The 27,085-nt window shown below is 38.8% G+C and overlaps 2 pseudogenes; one reads left to right on the top strand and one right to left on the bottom strand.

The window, feature by feature from the left end:
- Positions 1-24,707, top strand: part of LOC148522669 (uncharacterized) — a 53,869-nt pseudogene extending 29,162 nt beyond the window's left edge.
- LOC148522667 (uncharacterized) overlaps positions 1-27,085 on the bottom strand; it is a 360,297-nt pseudogene that overhangs the window by 140,170 nt on the left and 193,042 nt on the right.

The raw sequence follows: 27,085 nt of genomic DNA, 5'->3' as shown, positions 1-27,085 counted from the left end.
TGTGATTTAGGTTATTATAGATAAAGGGTTTGCTAGGTGGCAGCTCCATCATATTATATTACATATTACTATGTGCATCTGCTTAAAATATGTAAGGTGAGATCTATGTAACAGCTCCATTATAGTATCTTACATATTACTCTGTGCATCAGTTTAGTATATAGAATATGAGTATCTAGGTGGCAGCTCCTTTATAGTATGTTACATAATACTCTGTGTCTCAGGTTGTTATATATACAGTGTTATATATGGCAGCTCCATCATAGTATCTTACATATTTTTATTTGCTTCAGGTTAATATATATAAAGGGGTATCTAGGTAGCTGTTCCTTCATAGTATCTTTTATTTTAATCCATGCATCAGTTTACTATATAAAAAAGGTGTAGTTAGGTGGCCATTTTATCATAATATCTTACATATAACTCTGTGTATCAGGTTAATATATATATATATATATATATATATATATATATATATATATATATGGTATCTAGCTGGCAGCTCCATCATAGTATTTACATATGACTCTGTGCCTTGGGTTAGTATATATAATGGGTTATCTGGATGGCACCTCCATCATAGTATCTTAAATATTACTCTGTGCATCAGGTTAGTATATATAAAGGTGTATCTAAGTGGCAGCTACATTATAGTATATTACATATTAATATGTACATCAGGTTAGTATATATAAAGGGGTATCTATGTGGCAGCTCCATCATAGTATCTTACATGTTACTCTGTGCATCAGGTTAGTATATATAAAGGGGTATCTAGGTGGCAGCTCCATCATAGTATATTACATATTAATCTGTACATTAGGTTAGTATATATAAAGGGGTATCTAGGTGGCAGCTCCATCAAAGTATCTTACATATTACTCTGTACATCAGGTTAGTATATTTAAAGTGGTATCTAGGTGGAAGCTCCATCATAGTATCTTACATACTACTCTGTGCATCAGGTTATTATATATAAAGGGGTATCTAGGTAACAGTTCCATCATAGTATCTTACATATTACTCTGTGCATCAGGTAAGTATATATAAAGGGGTATCTAGGTGACAGGTTCGTCATAGTATCTTCCATATTGCTCAGTGCATGAGGTTAGTATATATTTCCTAACTTGTTTATATAGTTCTGATACACTTATAGACATTATATTACCTACAATGTTTTCAATGTGGATAAAGCTGTAGGTTTAATGCCCAGAACCATTCAAGTAGCTGCATGGGCATTACTAGGTATTTAAAGACCCCATAGCAAAAGTGTCTAAGAGCCCTTATGTACCTCCCAATGGTGAACAATGTAAGTAATATATGTTAGTTTGACAATGAAGATGGCCCCCCTTTACTCTGGGACCCATAGCATCTGCACCCCTGGCACCTATGGTAGTTACTCCTATGATTTTTTTGTCTTGTTACCATGTGAGAAACCCAAATGTAGCATGGGGTAACCCATAGACTCAGTATTAAGTATTTGAATCTATGGGTTTCCCTGTGCATTAATCCACAGAGGTTGTATCTAACACAGATTTATCCTCAGGCAGTATCTGAGTTTCAGGTGTAAACCTTGTGTCAAATTGAATTTGCCGCTCAGTCTTAGACAAACACACATATGCTGCTGGACACCTGCATATTGTTTCATAATACAAACTATTAAGTCAGATTTTTTTAGCATAGTTTTCTCCAGCTTTTATTATATACACTAGGCCCTTACACCAAACCTACCCATGTCTCTAACACAAATAGTTTTTATTTACCTTTTAAAAACCTTGTATCATACTACATTGATTACTTATTCCTCTGCACACATCACACTGAGCAGAGTGACTGTGAGATGGTCACATTATCTCCATTCCCATGGTGTGTGCAGAGATAATGGCGGCATCCTGGTGCATGAGCTGACAGTAGGTGTGACAGGATCGGTAGCATGTGTTACCCATCTATGGTCAGTGCAGGGGGTGAGTAATGTATAACCTGCACATTCTGAGGTCATAGTATGAGGAATATACAGTTTTTTTGGAAACTTTATTAGACTTTGAGTTTTATATCAAGTATTTAGCTGCTGCAGGAGCGTAGTGGTCTGCACATCTGACTGGAAATGAGGATATAGCAATTTGACAACATATTACAATTTTAAAAGTGTTATATTTAATATTTGGTAGTTTATTTAAATATATTTCATGTTCCTAATAAAATATAAATCTATTTCTCTAAAAGAAGATGTAATCCACTAATATTTATGGTTTAAAAAATTATACTTTTTTATTTATAGGACGAATAAGGAGCAGGATCTGCAATAAACATATTAGAAGACGTTGTGGAAAGTGACATTTTTCTCTGATCGAGTAAAATAAAGACATTTTTTTCTACTGGAGGATTCGCAAAATATTCTTTTATTTTCTGAACAGAAAGAATCTGATGCAGCTAATTTTTCATCTGATACATTATGAGTCTCACAGGAGAGAAACCACATCTGTGCTCTGAGTGTAACAAAACCTTTACATATAAATCACAGTTTATCATACATCAGAGGATTCACACAGGAGAGAAAACATTTACATGTTCTGAGTGCAGCAAATTTTTTTCCAATAAGTTCCATCTTGTTATACATCAGAGGATACATACAGGAGAGAAGCCATTTAAATGTTCCCAATGTAACAAGTGTTTCACCACCAGGCAAGAACTTGTTATACATCAGGGGACTCACACAGGAGAGAAACCATATAAATGCTCTGAATGTAACAAGTGTTTTTCACAAAAGTCATCTCTTGTTATACATCAGAGGATTCACACAGGAGAGAAGCCATTTAAATGTTCTGAATGTAGCAAGTGTTTTACCAATAAGCAATATCTTGGTAGCCATCAGAGGAATCACACAGGAGAGAAGCCGTTTACATGCTCTGAATGTAACAAGTGTTTTTACACTAAGCAAAATTTTGTTATACACCAGAGGAGTCACACAGGAGAGAAGCCATTTACATGTTCTGAATGCTGCAAATGTTTTTCCAATAAGTCACATCTTGTTAAACATCACCGGAGTCACACAGGAGAGAAGCCATTTACATGCTCTGAATGTAACAAGTGTTTTTCACAATAGTCCTCTCTTTTTAAACATCACAGGAGTCACACCGGAGAGAAGCCATTCAAATGTTCTGCATGTAGCAAGTGTTTTACCAACAAGCAAGAACTTGTTATACATCAGTGGATTCATAAAGGAGAGAGGCCCTTTAAATGCTAAGAATGTAGTAAGAGATTTACTAAAAAGATAACACTTATTAATCACATGAGGAGTCACTCTGAGGCCCTAAATATATCATATGTTTCATAAGCTTGTTAACTTTTATCTCTTCTATATGTTTATAGAAGAGATATTTTCTATTTTCTGAATGTGACAAGTATGTTATATAAATCAATCTTGCTAATGATAGGAGAGTAGAAACATATGTAGCAGATCCTCTGCACCAGTGTAATTTAATAAACAATGTGTTTGGGGAAACCTCCCCCTAAAAAAATTGCCTGAAATTATTATTAGTTTAAAATGTAAATTGATGTTATCATGGCATAAGGAGGTTGTACTACTGACACCTAATACTGTACAACACAACAAATAAGAGAGAAAATAGTAATTATCCTGAAATAATGACTATTTCAAATAAAAGAAATAAGTGTATTGGGGCACTGCACCTTAAATAATTGCTGCCTGATCAACACATGAGGATCATTCCCAGAGATCCAACATAAATAGACAGTATAATAATATGGTGCTGAGAATGGCTCTACTATCAAAGTCACCTTGAGTTGAATTTATTTCATGTGGATTTAAAACAGTTATTACTTAGCTGAAATGAAAATAAGTAGTTTTGATTTCTTTATTAAAAGGTCTGGTTGATGACCTCAAAGGTTCCATATGTTAGGTAATTGTATAAGTAAATAGAGAAATAAGTAGCACAATGTGTGAACCAGATCACAGAGGTCGCAGGTTGGGATCACCATTGCAACCATCAGTGGTTGATGATAGCGATGGTGGAGAGCAGAGGGCCACCAGCCATCTGAGTAAGCCTTAGCTTACTTATTCTGGCTGGTGAGGCCTGGGCACTGCATCAATCGATGCAGTTCCTGGGCTTGCCACTCCAGGAAAATGGGGCATACACATTCCAATTTCTGAGAATGCCGGCCAACCCCACCCCCACACCACCCCTTAAATGCCTGCCAGTCAATCAGGCAGAAGCATTGAAGAGTCTCTGTGTAAAATGCATTCTGTGCAAGTGCAAATTCACAATAATTTGGAATTTGCGATTACAAGTGCACTGCTGAATCGGGCCCCTAACAATCCCTGCTAGTGCCTTTTAAATATTTCAACCATTTTTGTGTTGGCCTTTTGTACCTGGCAATCTAAACCCATGTTGACCATTTGTGTGTCAACCTATAATCCCCATCAACCTATTGACAGTCAGCCTATTGCTTATCAACTTTTTTACTGTCAACCATTTATCTGGAACACATATCCACATAGTATTCCCATGTTATATCTCATAAACATTGCTTTATTCAGTGAGGTATTTTCAGTGCACTTTACATTTATACTTTCTCATAATAAATAACCATAGATCAGTTTATGTCTTGCTTAGACACCTATGCACCGCATAGTGATAAGTGTCAGAGTGAAAAGTGATAAGTCTGTGATAAGTGCCAGCCAATCACCTTACAACTGTCATCTCACAGGCTGTTTGAAAAATAACATTTGGGAGCTGATTGGCTGGCACCTTATCACCGACTTGTCACTTTTCACTCTGTCACTTATCACTGCTTAGTACATAAACCCCTAAGTTTTAATTAAAAGGTCTTATACAATCCTTCAACACCAATGTACATTTGACAGGACCACTATTTCTTTACTACATATGATCTAACAGTTGAAGATAAAATGATAGTTACCAGAACCTTTCAGAAAGAAGTCTATATCTATAATTCTTGCATTTTGAGAGTTCACTCCTTGGATTCAGAATACTCCATATGGACAATTACACCATATCAAGTACAATTGTTGTAAGGACCATACTTTTGAATAACAAGCACAGACAAAACAAAAAGCACTTGAAGATAATAATTATCCTGAATCTCTGCTATCTGAAGCTCTGTATAGAGCTAGGTCACTCAGGAGAGAGTATCTTCTTATCGGTAAATAACCTAATAAAGAGCTCTATTACAGTTTTGCTGATTACCCTAAACATCAGATTCCCATCCTTTTTACCGGATGCTGATCTTAGGAAAAACATTTACTCAGCTCCATGCCTAGTTGTTATAATAGCTTACAGTGGTGCTCCAGAAGTGGGGCTGCATAGCAGTTAAAAATTCAAATAGGGGAGTCACACCAATGGCCATTTCAAATGCTTTCAAACATTGCCAGCCAGTACTCACTGGCAGTTGTTATGGTTCCCCTATTTGAATTTTGGACTGTGCTGCAACTCCACCTCTGGAGCTGTCACTGATAGCATACAATTAAATGGTTCTGAAAAAGCTTTAGATTCTATTAGGTGGCTTTCCATTAGGCGCAATGGCTTTTTTTAATTGTTGGTCAAGGCCTATATCAATTGTAACTAGATATGTGCCCTGTGTTTTGAAAACAGCTAAAATAATGTCATATTTGCAATCCTGTTACTCAGATCTGGCCAGCTCTTCTTAAGACATCAGAAATGTAACTTCCATCTGGTTGTGGGGTGTTGTTTGCTTACAGTTATAACACACTTTAAATAAAATTTATGAATAGAACATCTACAAACTCCAACCCACAATGATGCCAAGTGAAGCCACTTTAAGATAAAAATCAACTTGCAAAGAGAATTTAAAACAGTTGTTTGTTAAAAACATGTGAACTGTAAGTGGGGCATCACTATATTACCTCTGACCGGAGGTGGGGAATCAGTACTTACATTTTTGACAGGGGATGAAGGAGTTTAATGAGATATAGGTTAGTGGTTATTATGCCTGCTAGAGACTAAGGGCTCGATTCTGACCCATTTGATAGGCTATGTTTGCAGCATGCTATCAGTGGGCCGAGTATGCAAATCTCGTGATCGCACTGCAAGACATCAGGACGCCCATTGAGTAGAGAAGAAAACTGGAAATAGGACATGTTTACTATTGTTATGGACTGGAAGTGGGGAAATGTACTTCCATTCCCAGCTATTATATATTTTAGTACACATTTTGTTAATATTATGAGATACAAACCAGAAGAATCAGAATTATTTTAAAGGCAAAACCAATGATTAAATACAGTAACTGAAATAACTAACTTACTTTTGTATATGAGCTTTTTATTTAGCTTTCTCTGGTAGGTGACCTGGGACTGTTTGATCAATACTTATGTTAGACAGGGAGAGATGAAAATAAAAAAAAAATGACAAGCTTGAAAAAGTCCCAAGGTGGGAAATGCATTGCTTCCCACATTTATAGTGTGCTGTGTTCTATGAGCATTCTGGGGACTGCCTTGTTGGTATCAGCCATGTGTACCCTTGGTGATACCTGCAGTTACAGTTTTACCACTACCATTCCAGTGTATATACTATGCTCACTAATTGTACATATCCTGGACAAATGGTGCCTATTAATACTTGTGAAGTTCATTGCGGTGAGCTGTACAGCTGAAGCCGATTCCAATAGCCAGTGGATCCTTGAGCTGCAACTTACAGCACCCAGACCAAGGCTTAGTATGGCCAGGTATCCTTGTTATTGAGGTCCAGACTTTGTGCATATTACAAAAAGCACTTATTACACCCTCAAGCATTTGGACTATGGGCCTGATTTAGCAATGTATGACACTGAAAGAACTCACACAGTCAGTCAATTATTTATTCTGTGCATGCGTCAGTGACACAGGGCCTGATTCAGACCCGCTTGCGAGCACTCGCAAGCAGGTCGATGGTGCCATAGAGCTCATGTGCACGATGGAGGGAGCTCCATCGTGCGCATGCATGAGACCCAAATAGCGATGGCCAAGCCGTCACTATGGGTCTCGCACCAAAGGGGGCGTGCTGTCGATGGTGAGTGATAGCACACCCCCTTTGGTGGGCGTGCTGGGGACATTGTTGCCCAGATGGTGGTGTTCCCATGGGAACACCTACTGTCTGGGGCCAGCCCCACTGACATCACTAGTGATGTCAGTGGGAGTGCTTTTGGCTCTGATAGAGCCAAGAGCACTCCTGGGCTTTCAGCAGCGAGACCCTACCGCAGGGTCTCGTCGCAAGCCCGATGATTGCAATGGTCTTGACCATTGAGACCATCTTTTTGGCCACTCGCATAAGCTGTGGGTGGTCACCCACAGCTATGCAAGTGGCCAGGAGGCCACTCCAATAATAGGTAGGACGGTCCTGATTCAGAGCGAGCGCTCTTGTCAGAGCATCCGGCTCTGAATCAGGCCCCCAGTGAGCATGCACAAACTAGTCATTGTGATCAGGATTATATTAGTGCTCTGTATAGAGCTAGGTCACTCAGGAGAGATGATCTTCTTATCACTAAATAAACTAATAAAGAGCCCTCTTATAGTTTTGCCGATTGCCCTAAACATCAGATTCCCATCCTTTTAACAGATGCTGATCTTAGGATAAACATTTAATCAGCTCCATGGGTAATTTTTAAATAACAGTGGTGGTTCCAGGGGTGGGGTTGCAGAGCAGTTCAAAATCCAAATAAGGGAGCCACAACATCGACCATTTCAAATGCTGCCAAATATCGCTGGCCGGGACTCACTGGCAGTTGTTTTGGCTCCCCTATTTGAATTTTGGACAGTGCTAAAGCCCCACCTCTGGAGCCACTACTTATAGCACACAATTATTGGTTCTGATCAAACTATGGATTCCATTAGGTGGCTTTCCATTAGGCCCAATGGTTTTTTCAATTATGGGTTACTGCCTGTATCACTTGCAGCTAGAGATGTGCACTGACCCCTGTAATATATTCCTTAAGAAACATCAGATATGTATTTGTTCCATTAACATGAATATTTTCTCCTGTTTAATCAGAATAGAAAGGAGCAATTTCTCCAAGATGTTATGGTCACTACATTATTAAGCCTTAGCTAAAATATACCAGGAACCTGATCAAACTAGCTAATACATTGCCCATGTGCTCCCCACTTGCATGTGGAAACAAATAACACATATTATAGCTGAAATCTCTGAATCAACTACATGGGCTGAATATATGCCAGGAGAAAATTAATAATCAAACAAGAATTTAAAGATCAATACTGGTCTTAGACTGCGTATTTAAGGCTGAATGTATGCCTGCAGCCATTACCAATTATTTAGATTACATTTGAGATCACTATGGGTATGTGAAACACAATGCATGCTGAATTACACAAATCCAAACCACTTGTGATTATACTCTTAAAATAGAGCTGAATGTACACTCACACCATTTAATGGACTATCCATTAGCAGATAAACTGAACGACTGAACGATATGTCATTCATTCAATTTATCTGCTATGAATAGCCCTTGACCGATGACAGATGCGCACTCCCGTGGCCAACAAATTGGATCTTTCATCTTTCCAACTTGTTGGTCAATTATTGCATATCGCTGCTAGATATTAGAAATATCTGGCAGTTTATATGCATTAAATGATGAACGATGGACGATGAATGATAATTTATGGAAGCCACACCCAGGATGCTCCAGAATCCTGCCACCATTCCCTGGAGTGAAGCAGCAGCAGCCACAGAGTGCTGGGGGACAATGCAGCTTTGCAAAATATATAAGGTAACTAAAGTGCATGTAGTGCAGTGTGGGTGGCAACGGGGCTATGCTCCTACCAGCGGGCAGCTGCCCACGCCCACTACTATATCCCCCCTCCTTACCTCTCACTGACACACTCAGCTGTGGGTCAGCAGCCACCCGTGCCCACTGCTATAACCATCTCTCCAAGCGCCCACCACTGCTGCCATGTATATGGCTGGCTGTGGGAGGCAGGCAGAGTGGATGCTTCTGGCTGCTCTATGCTGCTAGCAGCTAGTAGCATCTTCTCTGCCTGCTCCTCTGCTAGTTAGGATATATAAGTAGGTGCAGGTGGCTGTGGACCCCAAGCCAAGACTGTCAGTGAGAGTGGGATGTAGTAGTGGGCGTGGGTGGATGCCTGCTGGTAGGTGTGGGCACCCAGGGCCCAGCCTGTGGGGCCCCTCATTGGGTGGAGGGGGTGGCCATGCCTAAATGGTCCACTATGGGTTAATTACAGGGGCTATAGAGGCAGCACTACAGGGGCTCTATCAGGGGGGCACTAAAGGGGTTCACCAAAGAGGCACAACAGGGGCAGTGTGGGCTCTAAATTGGGCACTACAGGGGCACTGTGGGCTCTAAATGGTCTCTACTAGGGGGCTCATCCAGGTGGCACTAAAGGGGCTCAACCAGGGGGCACTACAGGGGCTATAAAGGGGCACTACAGGGGCTCTGCCAGGGTACACAAAAGGGGCTATAAAGGGGCTCAACAAGGGGGCACAACAGGGGCAATAAAGGGGGCACTACAAGGGCTCTACCAGGGGCACAATGTGGGCTCTAAAGGGGCTATAAAGGGGTCACTACAGGGGGCAGTACAGGGGCACTGTGGGCTGTAAAGGGATCTACCAGAGGGCTCAACCAGGGGGCACTACAGGGGCACTAAAGGGGCTATAAAATGGGCACAATGGGGGCTGTAAAAGGGCGCAACAGGGCAAATAAACATTCAATAATGCTTAATAATAAATTTTCAAACAATCATTAAAAAAATCCACTCACAGAATTATGTCATGTGATATCGTTCATCTGTCGTCTTTTGCCAAGATCTGTCCTGGACATGACAGATATCTTTCAGCACAGCCACCTGAATTTTCAGTAGATATCTTTTGTCTTTTATCTTTTAGAATAACATCTGCTAATGGATAGGCCCCTTTACAATATATTTTTTAAAAAACATTCCCTTGTTCCTGTTTTGTTTGTTAATTAAACGGCTGATTGAAAACCTGTAGCACAATTTTTATTTATTTTTTTAATTCTATTGTAATATTATACCTGCTTATAGGTTATATGTTTATGTTATAATTTTATATGGAATTTAATAAATATTTTATTTGATTTGGGTGACTGCGCATCACTGTCCTTGTTTTTTTTTATACCTTATATCTTGGGGACACATTCATGGGTGATTGACCACATAGCACTCCAAAAAGATTAAATGCTATCAAAAGTTTAAAAGGGATATTTTGTGTATCCTGGCACAGGCAATTTTGGCGATAAGACTACAAGGGCCAGAATTCCAACAACTGTCAGAAAACTGTCACTGGCATACTGACGGTCAGCATCCTGTAGGTAAGTAGCAGGTTTAGGGTTAAGGGTTAGGGTTAGTCACTAAGGGGAGGGCTATGGTTAGAAACAAAGGAGGGAGGGTTAGGTTTAATATGTGGTACAGGGAGGTTATGTTTAGGCATTAAGAGGCAGGTTAGGTTTAGGCACTGGGGAGGGAGGTTTAAGGGTAGGTGAAGGGTTGGAATACCTAGTGATAGGTGTCAGTATCCTAACTAGAGATGAGCAGTTCTGATTCTAGGTAATCCGAACTGCTCTGAACAGGTGGATTCCGAGCCCACTCTAAAGCAAGTTCGGGTGTTCCTGCCTAACTCAGATTCCACCTTGAGGCTGAACGTCACATGGCCAACGTCGGATTCTCGTGAGACCCAGGTGACGTTCAGCCTCTATAAAAGGTGCAGCGCCAGGGACTTGCACCATTTCGGTCTGAGAGGAGAGACCGTGATTTGGCTAATCCCACTTTGTATATACAAGCTCCATGACTGGGCATAAGCCCACTGTGTGTATACAAGCTCTGTGACTGGGCTAAACTCACTGTGTGTATACAAGCTCCATGACTGGGCATAAGCCCACTGTGTGTATACAAGCTCTGTGACTGGGCTAAACTCACTTTGTGTATACAAGCTCCATGACTGGGCTAAGCTTACTGTGTGTATACAAGCTCAGTGGGGCATAATCTTACTGTGCTTATAACTATATACAAGCTCTGTGACTTTACTGGGCATTAGCCCACTGTGTGTATAGTATACAAGCTCTGTGACTCCATTTCACAGTGATAAATTAATATGGATCATGACAACAAACCGAGAGTAGAGCAAAAACAGCAAGCAAATGCTAGCACTGCAGCTGCTGGAAGTCCATCACTATCATGTAAAGCGAATGCTCAAGGGCATAGAAGCTTTAAAAAATTAGGGTATCTAAAATAAAAAAATCTAGATTTCACAGGGGTAAAGACAAAAATAAAACCTCTAAAGACTACTACTGGTGCAGAATAAATTAAAATTGACAACATACCATTAACCACACGTAGTGGCAAGGAAAGGCTCAGACATTGGCCTTTATTTCTGAGCAGTGGTTCTGCAACTGTCAGTGAGGAATCTTGTGCCTCTCATGACAATAAAGATCTTTTCAATCTGACTATAGAAGTGTAAAAAAATTAAAACTAATAAGGTAGTAGATCAAACTGTGTTTTTAGAAACACAAATGTTAGAAATCCCTGAGGAGAGTCTAAGTGGGTCCACGAGTGACATTGCTATGTGCAAGCATGACCTTTCAGAGAAGCTGCCCTCCACAGTTTCTGTCCATCTGTATTTTTTGATGATGAGCAGTATTGCAGAGGACATATAAATTGAGGATGCCACTGTAAAATTGCAAGAGGATGAGGGGAATGTATGTGCAGCTGACACTGGGACTAATGAGGATATTGAGGATGAGGATATTTTTTGTAAAAGTCAGGCACCAGTGGAAGCAGCTCTTGGCCAAGATAAGAAGGCCATTGCCATGCCTGGGCATAGAAACAACAAATCCACATCTTTTGTGTGGAACTGTTTTTACCCAAATCATGACATTTGTCAAGCCATTTGTAGCCATTGTGGGACCACAGTAAGTAGAGATATGGATGTTAAGCATCTAGGAACCTCCACGCTATTACATCATCTGCAGCGAGCTAACGACAGGTGTTTGATAACATTAGAAACTACTGCTAAAAAAATAAAAAGAAGCAGTCCAGCATTAGCTAGATGACTTCTCTGTATGAAATCCCAGCACCTGCAATCTCCACCAACAACACCTTCATCCTCAATATCCTTAGGAATGATCAGTGGTAGTCCAGCATCCAATTTCTTAATGCTAAGTCATGGTGACTCCTCCACTTTCCAGGACACCTCAGAAGAAACTGAATCTTTGAGCACTGGGCCTGGTGCTTGTGCTGGTGCTGGGGGTGGATCTTCATCCCAGAAGTGGACTAAGTACACTTCTAGTAGTAGTTTACCAAAAAAACAATTGACTGTTAGAGAATCTCTTTCAAGGGGAAGCAAATCTGACAGCTCTCACTCTTTCGCACAGTGCATTACTGACCATGATGGCTATGCTAGTATTAGATCTGCATCTGATATTTGCAAATAATACAGTGGGATTTACAAGTTAATTGAGGTAATGTGTCCCCAGTACCAAATTCCATCTCGGTTTCCTTTTACCCAAAAAGCCATTCCTCGGCTGTACCACAACATTAAACAGAACCTAATTATTGACCTGCAAAAACCTATTGTACCCACTATCCACTTACCACAGATATGTGGACAAATGGTAATGGGCAAACTAAAGGTTACATGACTGTGATGGTCCACTGGGTGGGTGAATCACCTTCAGCTGCAGCAGAAGCAGTATCTAACAAACAACGCCAGCTCATTCAGAGGCAGGCAACTCTGTGCATCACTGGATTCAATAAGAGGCATACCACTGACAACCTCTTATAAAAACTAAGAGATGTCATAGAAACATGGCTTGGACTCTCCTCAGGATTTGTGATTTCTGACAACGCTACAAATATTGTGAAAGCATTACAGCTGGGTGAATTCCAATGCATCCCCTGTTTTATTCACACAATCAACTTAGTGGTGCAGGGGTTTATAAAAAAATGATAGGGGCGTGCAGAAGATGCTGTCTATGGCACAAAAATTTTGGGACATTTTCTGCATTCAGCAACAGCATGCAGGAGATTGCAGCACCTGCAAGAGCAGTTTAATTTACCCTGCCATCAACTGAAGCAAGAAGTGGTAACGAGGTGGAACTACACCCTTTATATGCTTCAGTGGATAGAGGAGCAGCAAAAAGCCATCCATAGCTATACGGCAAGCCATGACATTGGGAGAGGAGGGGTAATGCACCTTAGCCCAGCTCAGTGGAGAGTACTTTCTGTCTTGTGCAAGTTGCTCAAACCATTTGAAGTTGCCACATGTGAAGTGAGTGCTGATACTGCTATCTTGAGTTAGGTTTTTTACCCCTGATTAGGCTTTTGGAAAATCAGCTGGAGAAGTTGAAGGAGGAGATTAAAGTATGCTGGACTGATAGATCTAGTCCTATATTCACTTTGCCAGGTTCCACATGTGGCCAAGATCTTGAAATCTGAATATTATATTTTAGCAACCATACTTGTTCATAGGTTTAAGTTGTATTCTGTGTCTTTCTTTACAACTGACCCAGATATTAAAAGATCCAAAGTGCTCCTGGTGAGCAAGTTGGCAGCTGAAGTGACACATGGCACTACGATGATGTCTCCTTCGGTTTCTCCAGCAGCAGCCAGCAAAAAATTCACCTTTCCCAAAAGACCCAGTGGTGATGCAAATAAGTTAAGTCAACATTTTGACAACTGTTCAGGTCTAAAAGAATTGCCCAACACAAGTGACACATCTACCATAACTCTATATAATATAATTACCATGCAAGAATGGTGGAGGATTATTTTCAGAACACCATACAAGTTGACATGTCACAGAGTCCCTTTGAATATTGGAAGAAAAAAAAGGCAATTTTGAGACCCTTGTATAAACTGGCTTTGCATTACTTAAGCTGCCCACCATCCAGTGTGTACTTGGAGAGAGTTTTTAGTACAGCTGGGAACCTTGTGAGTGAATGATGTAGGAGGTTACTTCCACAAAATGTGGAAAAAATGATGTTCATTAAAATGAACTTGAAATTTCATGAGGAAAACCTTTCCCGCCAATCACGTCACAGTACAGATGCTTCTGTAATGGTGGATTCCCATGAGTATGAATTAATATTGTGTGAGGATGATGTACACACTGAGAGTAAGGATGGTGACATCTTGCCACTGTAGAGCTGTTACCTTTAACCGATTGGTAGCGTTTTTGTGGGGGCCCAAACAAACCACGCACTTCAACCACAAAGTGGCAGTCCCTGTCGCTGAAATGCTTGATTTGTTAAAGTGTGCATGTCCTTTTTAATATCCAACATAAGGGTGGGTGGGAGGGCGGGAGGGCCCAAGGACAATTCCATCTTGCACTACCTTTCATTTCTGCCACTATTGTGTGGCAATGTTTCATAGATGTGCTTTAAACTGTGTTGTCTATGCTGCTGCTCCGCTGCTCTGATGCTTGGTAACCAGTCAGCTCACTACAACCTTTGGTGAATAATGGTGAAAACAACATTATAAGCTGTGAGGTCGTCTAAATTGACTGTAATTGACTGGAAATTTATGTTATCGATGTGAATGACACTCTAGGAAGACAAAAAAGCCAAATTTATGTGATTTTAAATTTTTTGTAAATTTTTGTAAAAAATCCAAATCCAAATCCAAAGAGAGTCACTGCAGTTTAGAAAATCCAGATTCAGATCCAAAGTCGGACATTGAATTAGAACCAAATCCAAATCCAATTCCAGCAAAAATGGTCCGGTGCACATCTCTAATCCTAGCCCTGTTGAGTTAGGATGCCGGCATTAGATTTTTACCACTGGTATCGAAAGCGGCAGCATCCGTACTGATCCTGTTTAATATCCAATTAATTTATCTTATTTGTACTAAATCTATGTATATTGTGAAAGGGTAGTGTGTGAGGCCCAGCATATAATATTTAATAGTATGAGCATAAATACAGGGTGCTGTGGGTGACTAAAAAGGAACACACCAAAAATGATATAATTTTTTTTAAAGATTAATCAAATGTATAATTTTGAATTTACATGAAATGTAGAGACAATCGCCCAAATGTAACAGGTTGCAAATTTGTAAAAAATGTGAGTTCATGTTTGGGAGACTTACTGGAACCTGTAGTTCTACTGCAAAAGACTTTGTCTATTTAATACAATACACTATACATAATCAACCTGGCACCCACTGGCCAGGGGTGCTGGTGACAGCCTAGGTTTGAGGTGTCCTGTTGAGGGGGACCCCTTTATTGGGGGGTCTTTACCTCCCCAAGGATCCCCAGCCTGGCCTGACTAGTGGTCAGTTTTAATGCTTTGGCAGGGGGACCTGGTGAAAGGTTTCCCATGGCTGAGGCATTATGCCCTCACTATAAGGAGTCCAGTGCTAGTTCAGGAAAATATAGGGGACCCCTACTCATTTTGACCCCTGTATTTCCACAACCAGGCCTGTATTATAAAAGCCCTGTGCTGGTAAGTAAAATAGAGGGGACTCCTATGCAATTTGTCCCCTATATTTAAAAACCAGCACAGGCTCTACTGTGCCCAGGGCTGGTTATGCTGCTGGGGGGGGGATAAAATTTTTTTTTTTTAAACGTGTAACTTCTTTATTTTAACACACAGAAGCCTTCACGGATCTGACTGATTTGTGAAGCCTTCTGTATAACTTGCACCTTTTAATGCTAGCCACATTAAAAGGTGTGAATTTATATAGGAAATACTCACACACATTCGCATAGTGTAGTAGCCTTGAGATCAAAAGTTCATAGGTTGTTACACTTGTGAGTCTTGGCACCAACTCGCCTTCAAAAAACCTTCAAAAATTGCGAGAAGGTGCAAGTTGGATTTTTAACTTAAACTCACACTCTAGAACATTTGGCCCAGTGTCTGAATTGCAAGGTGGCAGTTCCTCCATTTCCTGTAACACTGTGTGATTACCTGTTGTATTATCAATGGTCTTTATACCTGTTGTCAATCATGGTTCAGTTTATGTTGTAAGTGTATTGAACAGGAGTATCACACCTCTATTAGCAATAGTAGCACTTTGTCTACATCTACTAGTCTAAAAAGATATTTGGGAAAGTGTAATAAAGGACATTTCAAATCCAAACAGTGTTTGACAATCTAATAGAGAATCTTAGCTCTTTTTTTAAGTAGGCAGGGAAAGTTAATGGTTAATGTGTTGCTCAGTTCCTAAATAAAAAATACCTAACATTTCATACACAACCAGCAGTGGCATAATATGGCAGGTGGAATCAAAAATGTTACAATCACTACCTAATTTAGGTCTCTTCTGAATAGTAGTGAAATGTGTCTGCTGCTAGAACTCAGTTTACCATTAATAGGTGTTATTAATAGGTGATTACTGAGGGCAGTGTCTATAATAATTGTATCTTCTGTCTTTCATACTCATGGGAGCCTGTTATATCATACCGCTGTATGGTGTTAGCACCTGCACTTTACAAAGTTATTGCAATATCCAAGATTGTATGACCTTAAATGTCTAAAATAATGATTAATGTCCTTTATCTGTGCTAATTTGAGCTCTTGTTGACATAATATGACTCTTCTACATCAAGGAAATATGGATTTGCACCAATACCTTCTAATAGCACCAGTAATTGGCATTAGGCATTAGCAAACTTAAATGATGATACATTCATTATGAATTATTATCTAACAACAAGAAAAAGAAAAAGATTGTCCTCTGGGTTGGCGCAATTTTTTATGATTTTAAAATGTAACTTATATTAGTTAAATCAAAGAATATAGAAACTATCTTGAAGTGAAATATAATAAAAACAATTGATTGTGAATTAAAAATATATTAAATTAATAATGGGTGTTTGTGTGTCTCTGTTCAATTAAATAAATAAAATGATTGTTGGGTTGTCTTTAATCCACACTCTTGTTAAACATCAAGTTTGTTCACCAATCCTAAAAAGGATGTTTAATCAGTTGGTGTTTTTATTTCACTAATCATTTACTGTGGCAGGGCAATTTGTTGTATCTTCCTTTGATACAATAGTATCCTCGAGGTAACAGTTCCTCTGTAAATAAACAAAGTAACAAATTTGATCACCACAGATGTATTGGTGTGTTTATGTGTAAACCACTAGATGGCGCAGCAGTTCTATTTATCCATATTATTCAGTTACATTACTGGAAGTGCTTAACATATAAATCGGCACCTTTATTGTGATAAATAGAATTAGCTTAGACTGTTAACTGTACTATCATACAAAAATATTTATATTATCAGTGGAGTATGGAACAAAATACTAAAATATACCCTATTTAAATATCAAATGTTATATGATCCACACATAACCCTAAAATACATGGCATATATATATTTTCTTCAAGCTGGTGAGCGTGGCAAAAAACTTCTTCCAATGGATTTGGCGATTAGATACTGTTACACCAAGGGGTCTGAATGATCAACTATCCTTTAATATGTTTTTCTAATATAATAGCTAAATCTGTTTTATATGGATCCTCTGTGTCTGTTTGTGTTCCATAGATCTGGTCCTCTGTATGCTGTTGGATTGCCCTATGGCTCATGATATATTTTGGGACTATGTGCATTGTTGTTTTCTAATACACAATTTCATATGTGACCAGATAGGTAGGCTAATCTAGCCTAGCTTTATACTTATATATGACCCTCTATCAAGTTCCACTATGTTTCCACTCAATCAGTCCCCTTATTTAGTAGAGGAGTTTTCTGTATTGTTTGTATTTATCTATCATTTTTCTTGTTTTATTTGCCACTATCGGGTGATTTGTGTATATGTGTTTCCACAGTAACGACATTGCGCTGCTGTTCCAGGTTACCAAGACTCCACTTCCAGCTTCCAGCTATCATACTGCGATCATGTGATCCGGATGTGATGTGGACCTGGAAGTGTTTGAGATCTGGGCGCGGTGGCAGCGCTGGTCGCGTGGGATTCTTCAGGGTGAGTGTACACTTATGTATTTATACATGTACTGTTCACACTATTTGTTCTTACATTGTCCTGACGTAGGAGTAAAATCCAAAATGCTGATCATTGGACCCCTGTGTTGTGTTGATTGATTTACAAGTTCATCTGAGTGCCAATCATTGTGCTGCCTTATATATATATATATATATATATATATGTATATATATATATATATATATATACAGTGAATCCTTTTGAAGTTCCTAATGATATTTACAACAGGTCTTTCTGATGAAACTCTGCATAAACAGTAAGTGACTCCTAAACAAAAGGTCCCTGTGTTGACATAACAGGATGCCAGAGGCTGTTGTGATCTAATTAGAATACAAGGTCTTACACCTGCCAAAGTGTAATTAGAATTTCCCAATGTAGTAATTGACCTTAGGAATATTTACACCTCATTTACAAGACAAGGAGCTAGGCACGAGAAGCTGCTGTGTTTATATGTCTCCTTTTAGTGTAAGAATTCCTTCTAGTCAGTCTGGGAACTACTGGAGAGAGATGGGGGAGGAATGACTATAAATAGGATGTATCAGGCTACTGATAGCTGATGGAGGAGCTGCTGGTATAGTTGCTGGTTGGAGAGCTGGACGGAAGAAAAATTAAGAAAGAGGCAGATTGAAGAATCCCCAGAGTAAGGTAATTATATTATACATAAAAATATATTGATACCTATTATAACTTTTGTAAATATTATGTAGATGTTGTCTTATTAACAATACTTAAAAGTTACACCTTAACAATAGCTATAGAGTTACCTTTGCTATATTTTTATATATAAAGTGGTACAGTACTATAAGCTTTATATACTATATGTTTCATTATATATTAACAAATATTGATTTGCAAGAAAAAACTTTCAACTATCCAAATATTACACTGTATATTGTATGATGTCACATTATCCTCTGGGTGACTGATGTTAGATGTACATGAACTATTCTGAAAATTAATAATGTCATTTCATAATAAATTAGTAAATATATTGGTGGCACTTATAGTCTGTCACATAAATGGTAGAAGCCAGATATGTAGCTAGAGAAATAATTCAGTTGTCCCATAATCTTACATACAAACCTTTTGCTAATAATGATTTACATGTACCCACAAATTGCGGGATCATATGTGTATTATAGCTATACATTCTCTATCAGTACTAATGTATCATTTTCATATAATGTATCTATATACAGGGGTGCCGAGGGAGGGGGGATTTAGTACTAATTAGCTGGGCTCAGGCTTGTTAGAGGGGTCTGGGTCTGCCACCACCCTCCTCCATTTTACCTGTTAGCAGCATCTCTCCCCAGCCCAGCACACACTGATTTGTTGCACTGGGGCCAGGAAGGCTGCTCCTGAGCAGTACAGGAGTAACCTCTGTCTATGTGAGGGTGGGACAGAGCAAATACACTGATCACACCCTCCCTGGCTGAGGGGCTCACAGCACCCCCCTTTTCCATGCCCAGCAAAATATCTTGATTTATTTTGTTCTGAGGGGATGCCTCCTGTGACTAGGTCACCCTCCCAAAGTATCATAGCCTGGATATTAGCACTGTGGGACCCAGTGTATAATATATCTACAGTATTTAACTTTTGTCAGTACTGAGGGATCTTGACCGCATTTGTTTTTAGTATATATAAAGGGATAAATAAGTGTCAGTTCCATCATAGTATCTTACTCTGTTTAGCAGTTTAGTTTATATAATTGGTTAACAAAGTGGTAGCTCCATCATTATTTATTATTATTATTATTATTATTATTATTATTATTATTATTATTATATTATATTTACGGGTGCCACAAGTAGTCCGCAGCACCATACATACAGTAAAGGATACACAGAACATTACATTACAATACAGTAACCAAATTATAAGCCAAGCACAAGCAACAATTAGCATCACAATTCTCAATACACAAAGCAGCTGGGAAGGTGAAGGCTGTCATATAAGTGCTAGTGCTGTGAGACAGTGGGGAGGAGGACCCTGCTCCTAGGAGTTTACAATCATAGTATCTTATGTATTATGCTGTGCATTAGCTTAGTATATATAAAGTGGTATCTAGGTGGTAGTTTCACCATACTATGTACATTAGTTTAGTATATATAAAAGTGTATCTAGGTGGCAGCCCCATCATAGTATCTTACATTTTATTCTTTGAAGCAGGTTTCTATATATCAAGGGATATCTAGGTGGCAGCTCCATCATAATATGTTACATATGACTCAGTACTTCAGGTTAGTATATATAAAGGGGTATCTAGGTGGGAGCTCCATCATAGTATCTTACATATTACTCTGTGCATCAGGTTCATATGTATAAAGGGGTATCTAGGTGGCAGCTCCATCATAGTATCTTACATATTACTCTGTGCATCAGGTTAGTATATATAAAGGGGTATCTAGGTGGCAGCTCCATAATCGTATGTTACATATGACTCAGTACTTCAGGTTATTATATATAAAGGAGTCTCTAGGTGGCAGATCTGTCATAGTATCTTACATATTTATCTGTGCATAAGTTTAGTATGGGATGGGTATGGGATGCCTTTGCTTGGGATCCCAGTGTTTAGAATCCTGATGTGGGCATCCAGAAGGATTAAGTATACCGACACCTGTCAGTAGGTATCCTAACCATTCCGCTATCCCTACCTTAACCCTAACCTTCCATCCCTGGTGACTGAACCTAACCATCACCTAGTTCCTAAACCTTACCTACCCCTCCCTGCAAACTAACCATATATCCCAGTAGCAACCCTAATGCCACAACTTAGCTTCTGGATTCTGGTGGTTGGGATACTGGAACTGGCATTTTGTCAGGTGTCAGGATTCCAATACTGGCATTCTGATCACCAGAATCCCTCAGGTCAATATATTGACCACATCCTGGTTAGTATACATAACTTTGTGGTAGATCAATCATAGTATCTTACTTATTACTCTGTGCAGCAGGTTAGTATATATAAAGGGGTATCTAGGTGTAAAAATAAACTGTGTGGGGTCCTGAGAACCAAGTTGAGAACCACTGTAATATGCTAAATTGCTTGAGATATAATTGATGGTAGTGCTGTCACTAGGTGGAGTTCTTCCACAATTTGCTGGAGTATAGAGTCTGCATATCTGAATCACATAACAGGCTTTTTATTTTTATACCAATATGGTCCAATTATTACTGTAAGACTCACATGTAGAGGTAAAATTTGTCCTATTCTTGGTATTTCACATTATTCTATAAATAAGTTCATGCAGTTAACAATCGTTGGTATTCTGCATAGTCCACATTTGTTTAACCTATGAAAAAAATAGTATAACCAGTAGATTGGTGACATAGCTAACTCACCACTGGCAGATGATTAGGGGGATGCCTTTGTAGTTGAAAATTTTATGTGATGCTGCTGGGAGTCAGTCAATCCAGAGATGTTGCACAGTGGCCTGGGTCAGGGCAAACAATTGTGTCTGTGTGGGCCCCAGTGTGTGGCCTCATCCTCCCCAACTGTAATCCAGTCCTGTCTTGGTGCATCAGCTGGCATTAGGTATGACATGATCGGTAGCATGTGTTACCCATCTGTGGTCAGTGCAGGGAGTGAGTAAATAGCTAAGTCATGTTTATTAGTGTATTTAAATATATATCATGTTCTGTTCATAAAATTACACTATTACTGTAAAATTCCTTTTACTTGGGTAACATTTATGCTTTTAAATATAATCCTTTTTATCTTTCAGGGCAAATAAAGAGCAGGACGCCCACTAAGACTATTAGAAGACATAAATGGACATTGTTCTCTTCTCAAGCCAACTAAAGACACTATTCTTACTCCTCTAAAAGATTTCAAAATTTGTTTCTCATCTAATACATGATGAGTCTCATAGGAGAGAAATTGCATCTGTGCTCTGAGTGTGACAAAAGCTTTACATATAAATCACTTCTTATCTCACATCAGAGGAGTCACACAGGAGAAAAACCATTTACATGTTCTGAATGCAGCCAATGTTTTTCCCGTAAGTCACATCTTGTTATACATCAGAGGAGTCACACAGGAGAAAAACCATTTACATGCTCTGAATGCAGCCAATGTTTCTCCCAAAAGTCAATTCTAGTTACTCATCAGAGGAGTCACACCGGGGAGAAACCATTTACATGTTCTGAATGCAGCCAATGTTTCTCCCAAAAGTCAAATCTAGTTATACATCAGAGGAGTCACACAGGGGAGAAACCATTTACGTGTTCTGAATGCAGCCAATGTTTCTCCCTAAAGTCAAATCTAGTTATACATCAGAGGAGTCACACAGGGGAGAAACCATTTACATGTTCTGAATGCAGCCAATGTTTCTCCCAAAAGTCAAATCTAGTTATACATCAGAGGAGTCACACAGGGGAGAAACCATTTACATGTTCTGAATGCAGCCAATGTTTTTCCCATAAGTCAAATCTTGTTAAACATCAGAGAAGTCACACAGGAGAAAAACATTTACATGCTCTGAATGCAGCCAATGTTTCTCCCAAAAGTCAAATCTAGTTATACATCAGAGGAGTCACACAGGGGAGAAACCATTTACATGTTCTGAATGCAGCCAATGTTTTTCCCATAAGTCATATCTTGTTACACATCAGAGGAGTCACATATGAGAGAAACCATTTGCATGTTCTAAATGTAAAATTCGTACAATGAGGAGAGAAAGCAGACTCTTTTTTATGGGGCACTTTTATTGATTTGTATGATTCAGCTAAAATATAACCTTTAGCTAATTTTTTTTATATGATTAAGTTACAGTGACCCTATAATTATTAAGGATAGCTACACTTAAGTGCCTAAATTGATGCTAACTACTAATTGGATTCCTGTTTGTTAGATTCCCTTATATAAGGAGGGTACTTTTCTTTGGCTACTCACTGGTGAGGAAGTGAGCAAGCTGCTCAGGAGAAATGATCATTTTCCATTTACCTTAGCCAGGACCAGCCGACACTGGAACCAGCCCTGCAGACACTGCAACTTATTAGACGGTGATATGCATTTTTTCCAATACCTACACCCACTAAACGAGCATTCATCTCATGTGATACAGGAACCAAGAGCTCTGAGAGTCCTATCTCAATTAGTGCACTCACTAGTATGTTTGGTTTGATGTGTTATATTCTGACATTATGTTTATATCTATGGGCATGCTGAGATTAGATCAGATGTCATGACTGTGGAGGTTGTTATTGCCTTTTCCTTTATTTACTTACTAATAATATTGTGGCAATTGATGTATGGACAGTAGTTGGAGGATTTAACACCATTGCATAAACACATGCTTTCTCTGTATAAATTGATACATCTCACACCGGTACTCAGAACTAACACCTCAGCTCATGTTTATAATGGATATATGGATGTGATAATTGCATTGCTATAAACAGGATTTAATCCTATGATAATATACTGAGAACACTAGTTATTCAGTTACCAACAAAAGTGATGCATGTCACAAGTATAAAAAGTCACAGGGTAAATTTAATGAATGTGATAAACCGGGTTGGAACTATGTGTCCATTACATGGTTTTGTGATATGATATAAATCAGACCTGCTCTGTCGGCCTATATGATTTAGTGCTGAACTGAAGGGTTTTGCACTAAATGATTTTTCTTTTGATTTTTTTATTTTGTAAGTAATACGCAATTTATTACATGTGGGTGCATTTATGTGGAACTCGCAATTCGCTGTTGCTTGCAGGTCCTACCTATATATTTGATGATTAGTAGGAGTGGCCGAATTGGGTAGCCACATTATTTATGAGAGAAACTAAATTCATGTCAAGTTGTATTTGTGGATCTGATGTTTTTTGAACAAACAAATATTGCTGTGTATACCCCAAGCATAATTATTAACACAGTTTGTCTAAATAATTATTTGACTCATTCATTTGAACTAATACATTAATAAAGGTTATATTTTAGCTGAATCATACAAATCAATAAGAAAGAATGCCCCATAAAAAAGAGTCTGCTTTCTCTCCTCTTTGTACGAATTTTGTGTATTCTGACTCAGAGGGAGCACCAGAGCACCACCAACACTTGTGATTTAATACAGGTTTTCTGTATATGGAATAGTTTGAGTTGGTTTCTGTGTAACAAATATTTATGTGCCAATTATAGACTCATCTGTATAGACCAATATATTTTTTTCTAGTGCGGATTATATTCCTTGTTGTCGTGTGATATATGTTCTAAATGCAGCAAATCTTTTTCCTATAAATCACATCTTATCTCACATCAGAAGAGTCACACAGGAGAGAAACCATTTACATGCTCTGAGTGCAGCAAATGTTTTACCCAGAAGAAACATCTTGTTACACATCAGAGGAGTCACACAGTAGATAAGCTATTTACATGCCCTGAATGCAGCCAGTGTTTAACCAAGAAGGAACATCTTGTTACACATCAGAGGAGTCACACAGGAGAGAAACTATTTACATGTTTTGAATGCAGCAAGTGTTTTTACCGTAAGTCACATTTTGTATCACATCAGAGGAGTCACACAGGAGAGAAACCATTTACATGTTCTGGATGCAGCAAAAGATTTTCCCAAAAGTCATCTCTTGTTACACAACAGAGGAGTCACATAGGAGAGAAACTATATAAATTCTGCAAATGCAGTAAGTGTTTTGCTACAAAGATAACACTTATTAATCACATGAGGAGTCAATCTGAGGGCCTGAATGCAAAAAGTGTTTCTTAAGTAAGGTAAATTGTACCACTTCTATATGTTTAAGAGTGAGGATATTTTTATTTTCTGAATGTGACAAGTGTTTTATATAAATCATTTTTGTTAATGTCTGGAGAGAAAAAATATCTAGAGCATATCCTTTGCACCAGTGTAATATAATAAACAATGTGTATGGTGAAACCCCCACAATTGTCTGTAAATATTTATTTAAAAAATTATTTTTTCACTATAATTGCATAAAGCGGTGCCAGTGGCATCACTAGGGGGTGCGCCAGGTGACAATATCTGAGGGGATGACACCAAATAGCAGAGCTGCTCTGCTATTTTAGTGTAAATCCCTCAGATTGTGTCACAAGGCAGCTGTGATAGATTTGCAAATGCTCGTGATAGCTACACTGTACCCGTAAAAGCTGAGAGTAGCCTGGGCAAGACCCAAGTGTGATGTAAGTGTGGTTATAACATGCAGTAATGCTCTCATAATGTGATACAACTGGAAGCATTGCTTTGCAAGCATGATGCCACACCCCCTTCTGTTGTGCACAAAAATAGATACAAGGCTGGATTAACGACTGTTAGGACCCCTGGGCAACAACTGTGTGGGGGCCCTTATCAATAAAATGATCAAAGTTTATATATATATATATATATATATATATCTCAAATAAAATTAAGATGTATATCAAGTATATATATATATATATATATATATATAATCCACCAATTCCTCCATTGATAGAAGCAAGCGGCACTCCATCGGTCTCAATTCAAAGTGACTTTAGTGCATAAAATGAACCAACATTTCAAAGCCGGAATGGCCTTGTCATCAGGGGTGCATGAACAACATAGTGTAAATGTGCTTACCTTATATACCATAAGGATTGCAGAGAAGTAGTAGATGTCCACTCGCGTCTCCGTGCTCTGGGCGCTGCTTGTTGATGACGTCATCATGCTGCATCTTGACGCTGGGCCTTGTGGGGCGGTAACCAAGGACGCTGTTTGTCCTATCCAGACAGCGGAGGGGGTTAGCAACCCACTGCGGCCCCTTGGGCACGGTATGCTGAAGTTGGCAAATGTGACATAATGAATATAAATGTTTCAATATGTAACAAGTGTAAAAAGACATGATATGAATAAAAATGTGAATAAAAAATATGCAATATAAAAATGTGAAATACAATTGTGCTGGAGCTGTGTCGCAGCCTCCTGCCACATACAATTTATAAATACATGTGTACAAATATAAATATCAATAAATATGCATAAAAAGAATTATAAAGGGAAACAACAAGTAAAAGTTATAAAGGGAAACAGCAAAAAATAACCAAAAATTATGAGGGGACAGAGGCTGATACAAACGATGATATTGCAAGATTATACTATCAGCCTAAAAATTCATTCCTCTGTCTCAAGACAAGAAAAATAATATATATGTATATGTGCTGGCCAAATGATAGTATTAGTGCCAGCATACTAAATTGTCTACAGCAGTGCTACAAGTAGATGAAAAAGAGAGATGGTACAGTAATTTCTATAAACACAAACAATCTAATAGAATATACTAGTTAATTCTGTTCCATACATGGTAAATGTCATTATAAAAATGCTGACCAAAGGATTTTGTCATTTAAACCTTTGGGATGGATCATATCAAGCATTACAATCCACTTGGATTCTAACTTAAGTCATTTGTTAGATCGGTCTCCCCCCAGAGTCAACTCGGGTACATGGTCTATTATTTTGTATCATAGACTGGGCAGTTGATGATTGGCTGCCTTGAAATGGCATGCTACAGGTTGGTCCAAGTCTCTGCCTTGAAGAGCCAATTTGATGGATGAGCAATGAGTCACCATGTGTTTTTAAAACATCCTAGTTGTTTGTCTGACATAGCTCAGACCACACGGACATGTTAGCAAATAGACCGTATTTTGAGGTGCATGTCAAGACGTGGTTAATAGCATATTGTTTTCCCATGTGAGGATGGCTAAAGCAAGGACCTGGATCCATATATCCACAAGTGACACAGGATGCACACCTATAGTGTTTAAAGCTACTCAATGGGGTTTTATCATGGAAAGTAGGTAAGTCTTTGTCAGTATGAATTATGGGCCAAAATGCTTTGGCTGCTCTAGAAACCACCGGACTAGCCAATGTATATTTAGTAACAAAAGGTATGCGTTTATTCACATCAACCTTAGGTTTAGAAATTAGCAATTGTTCTCTAGGTATCTGGTGTACATCTTGTTTCTGTTGGAGCAGGGTTTGCTTATCATACCCACATTGTGTAAATTTATCCATGATGATTCAGTGCAGTGTCCAAAATTTCCGGTTGATTAGTGATCCTGGCGGCACGCATCATTTGGGATTTTGTCAAACTTTTCTTTAAAGCTGGC

This window comes from Taudactylus pleione, unplaced genomic scaffold (assembly GCF_031769625.1).
Source record: "Taudactylus pleione unplaced genomic scaffold, aTauple2 ptg000145l, whole genome shotgun sequence".
In the NCBI taxonomy this organism is placed as follows: Eukaryota; Metazoa; Chordata; class Amphibia; order Anura; family Myobatrachidae; genus Taudactylus; species Taudactylus pleione.
The sequence above is the reverse complement of the archived record's forward strand: the minus strand, read 5'-3'. Positions and strand labels throughout refer to the sequence as shown.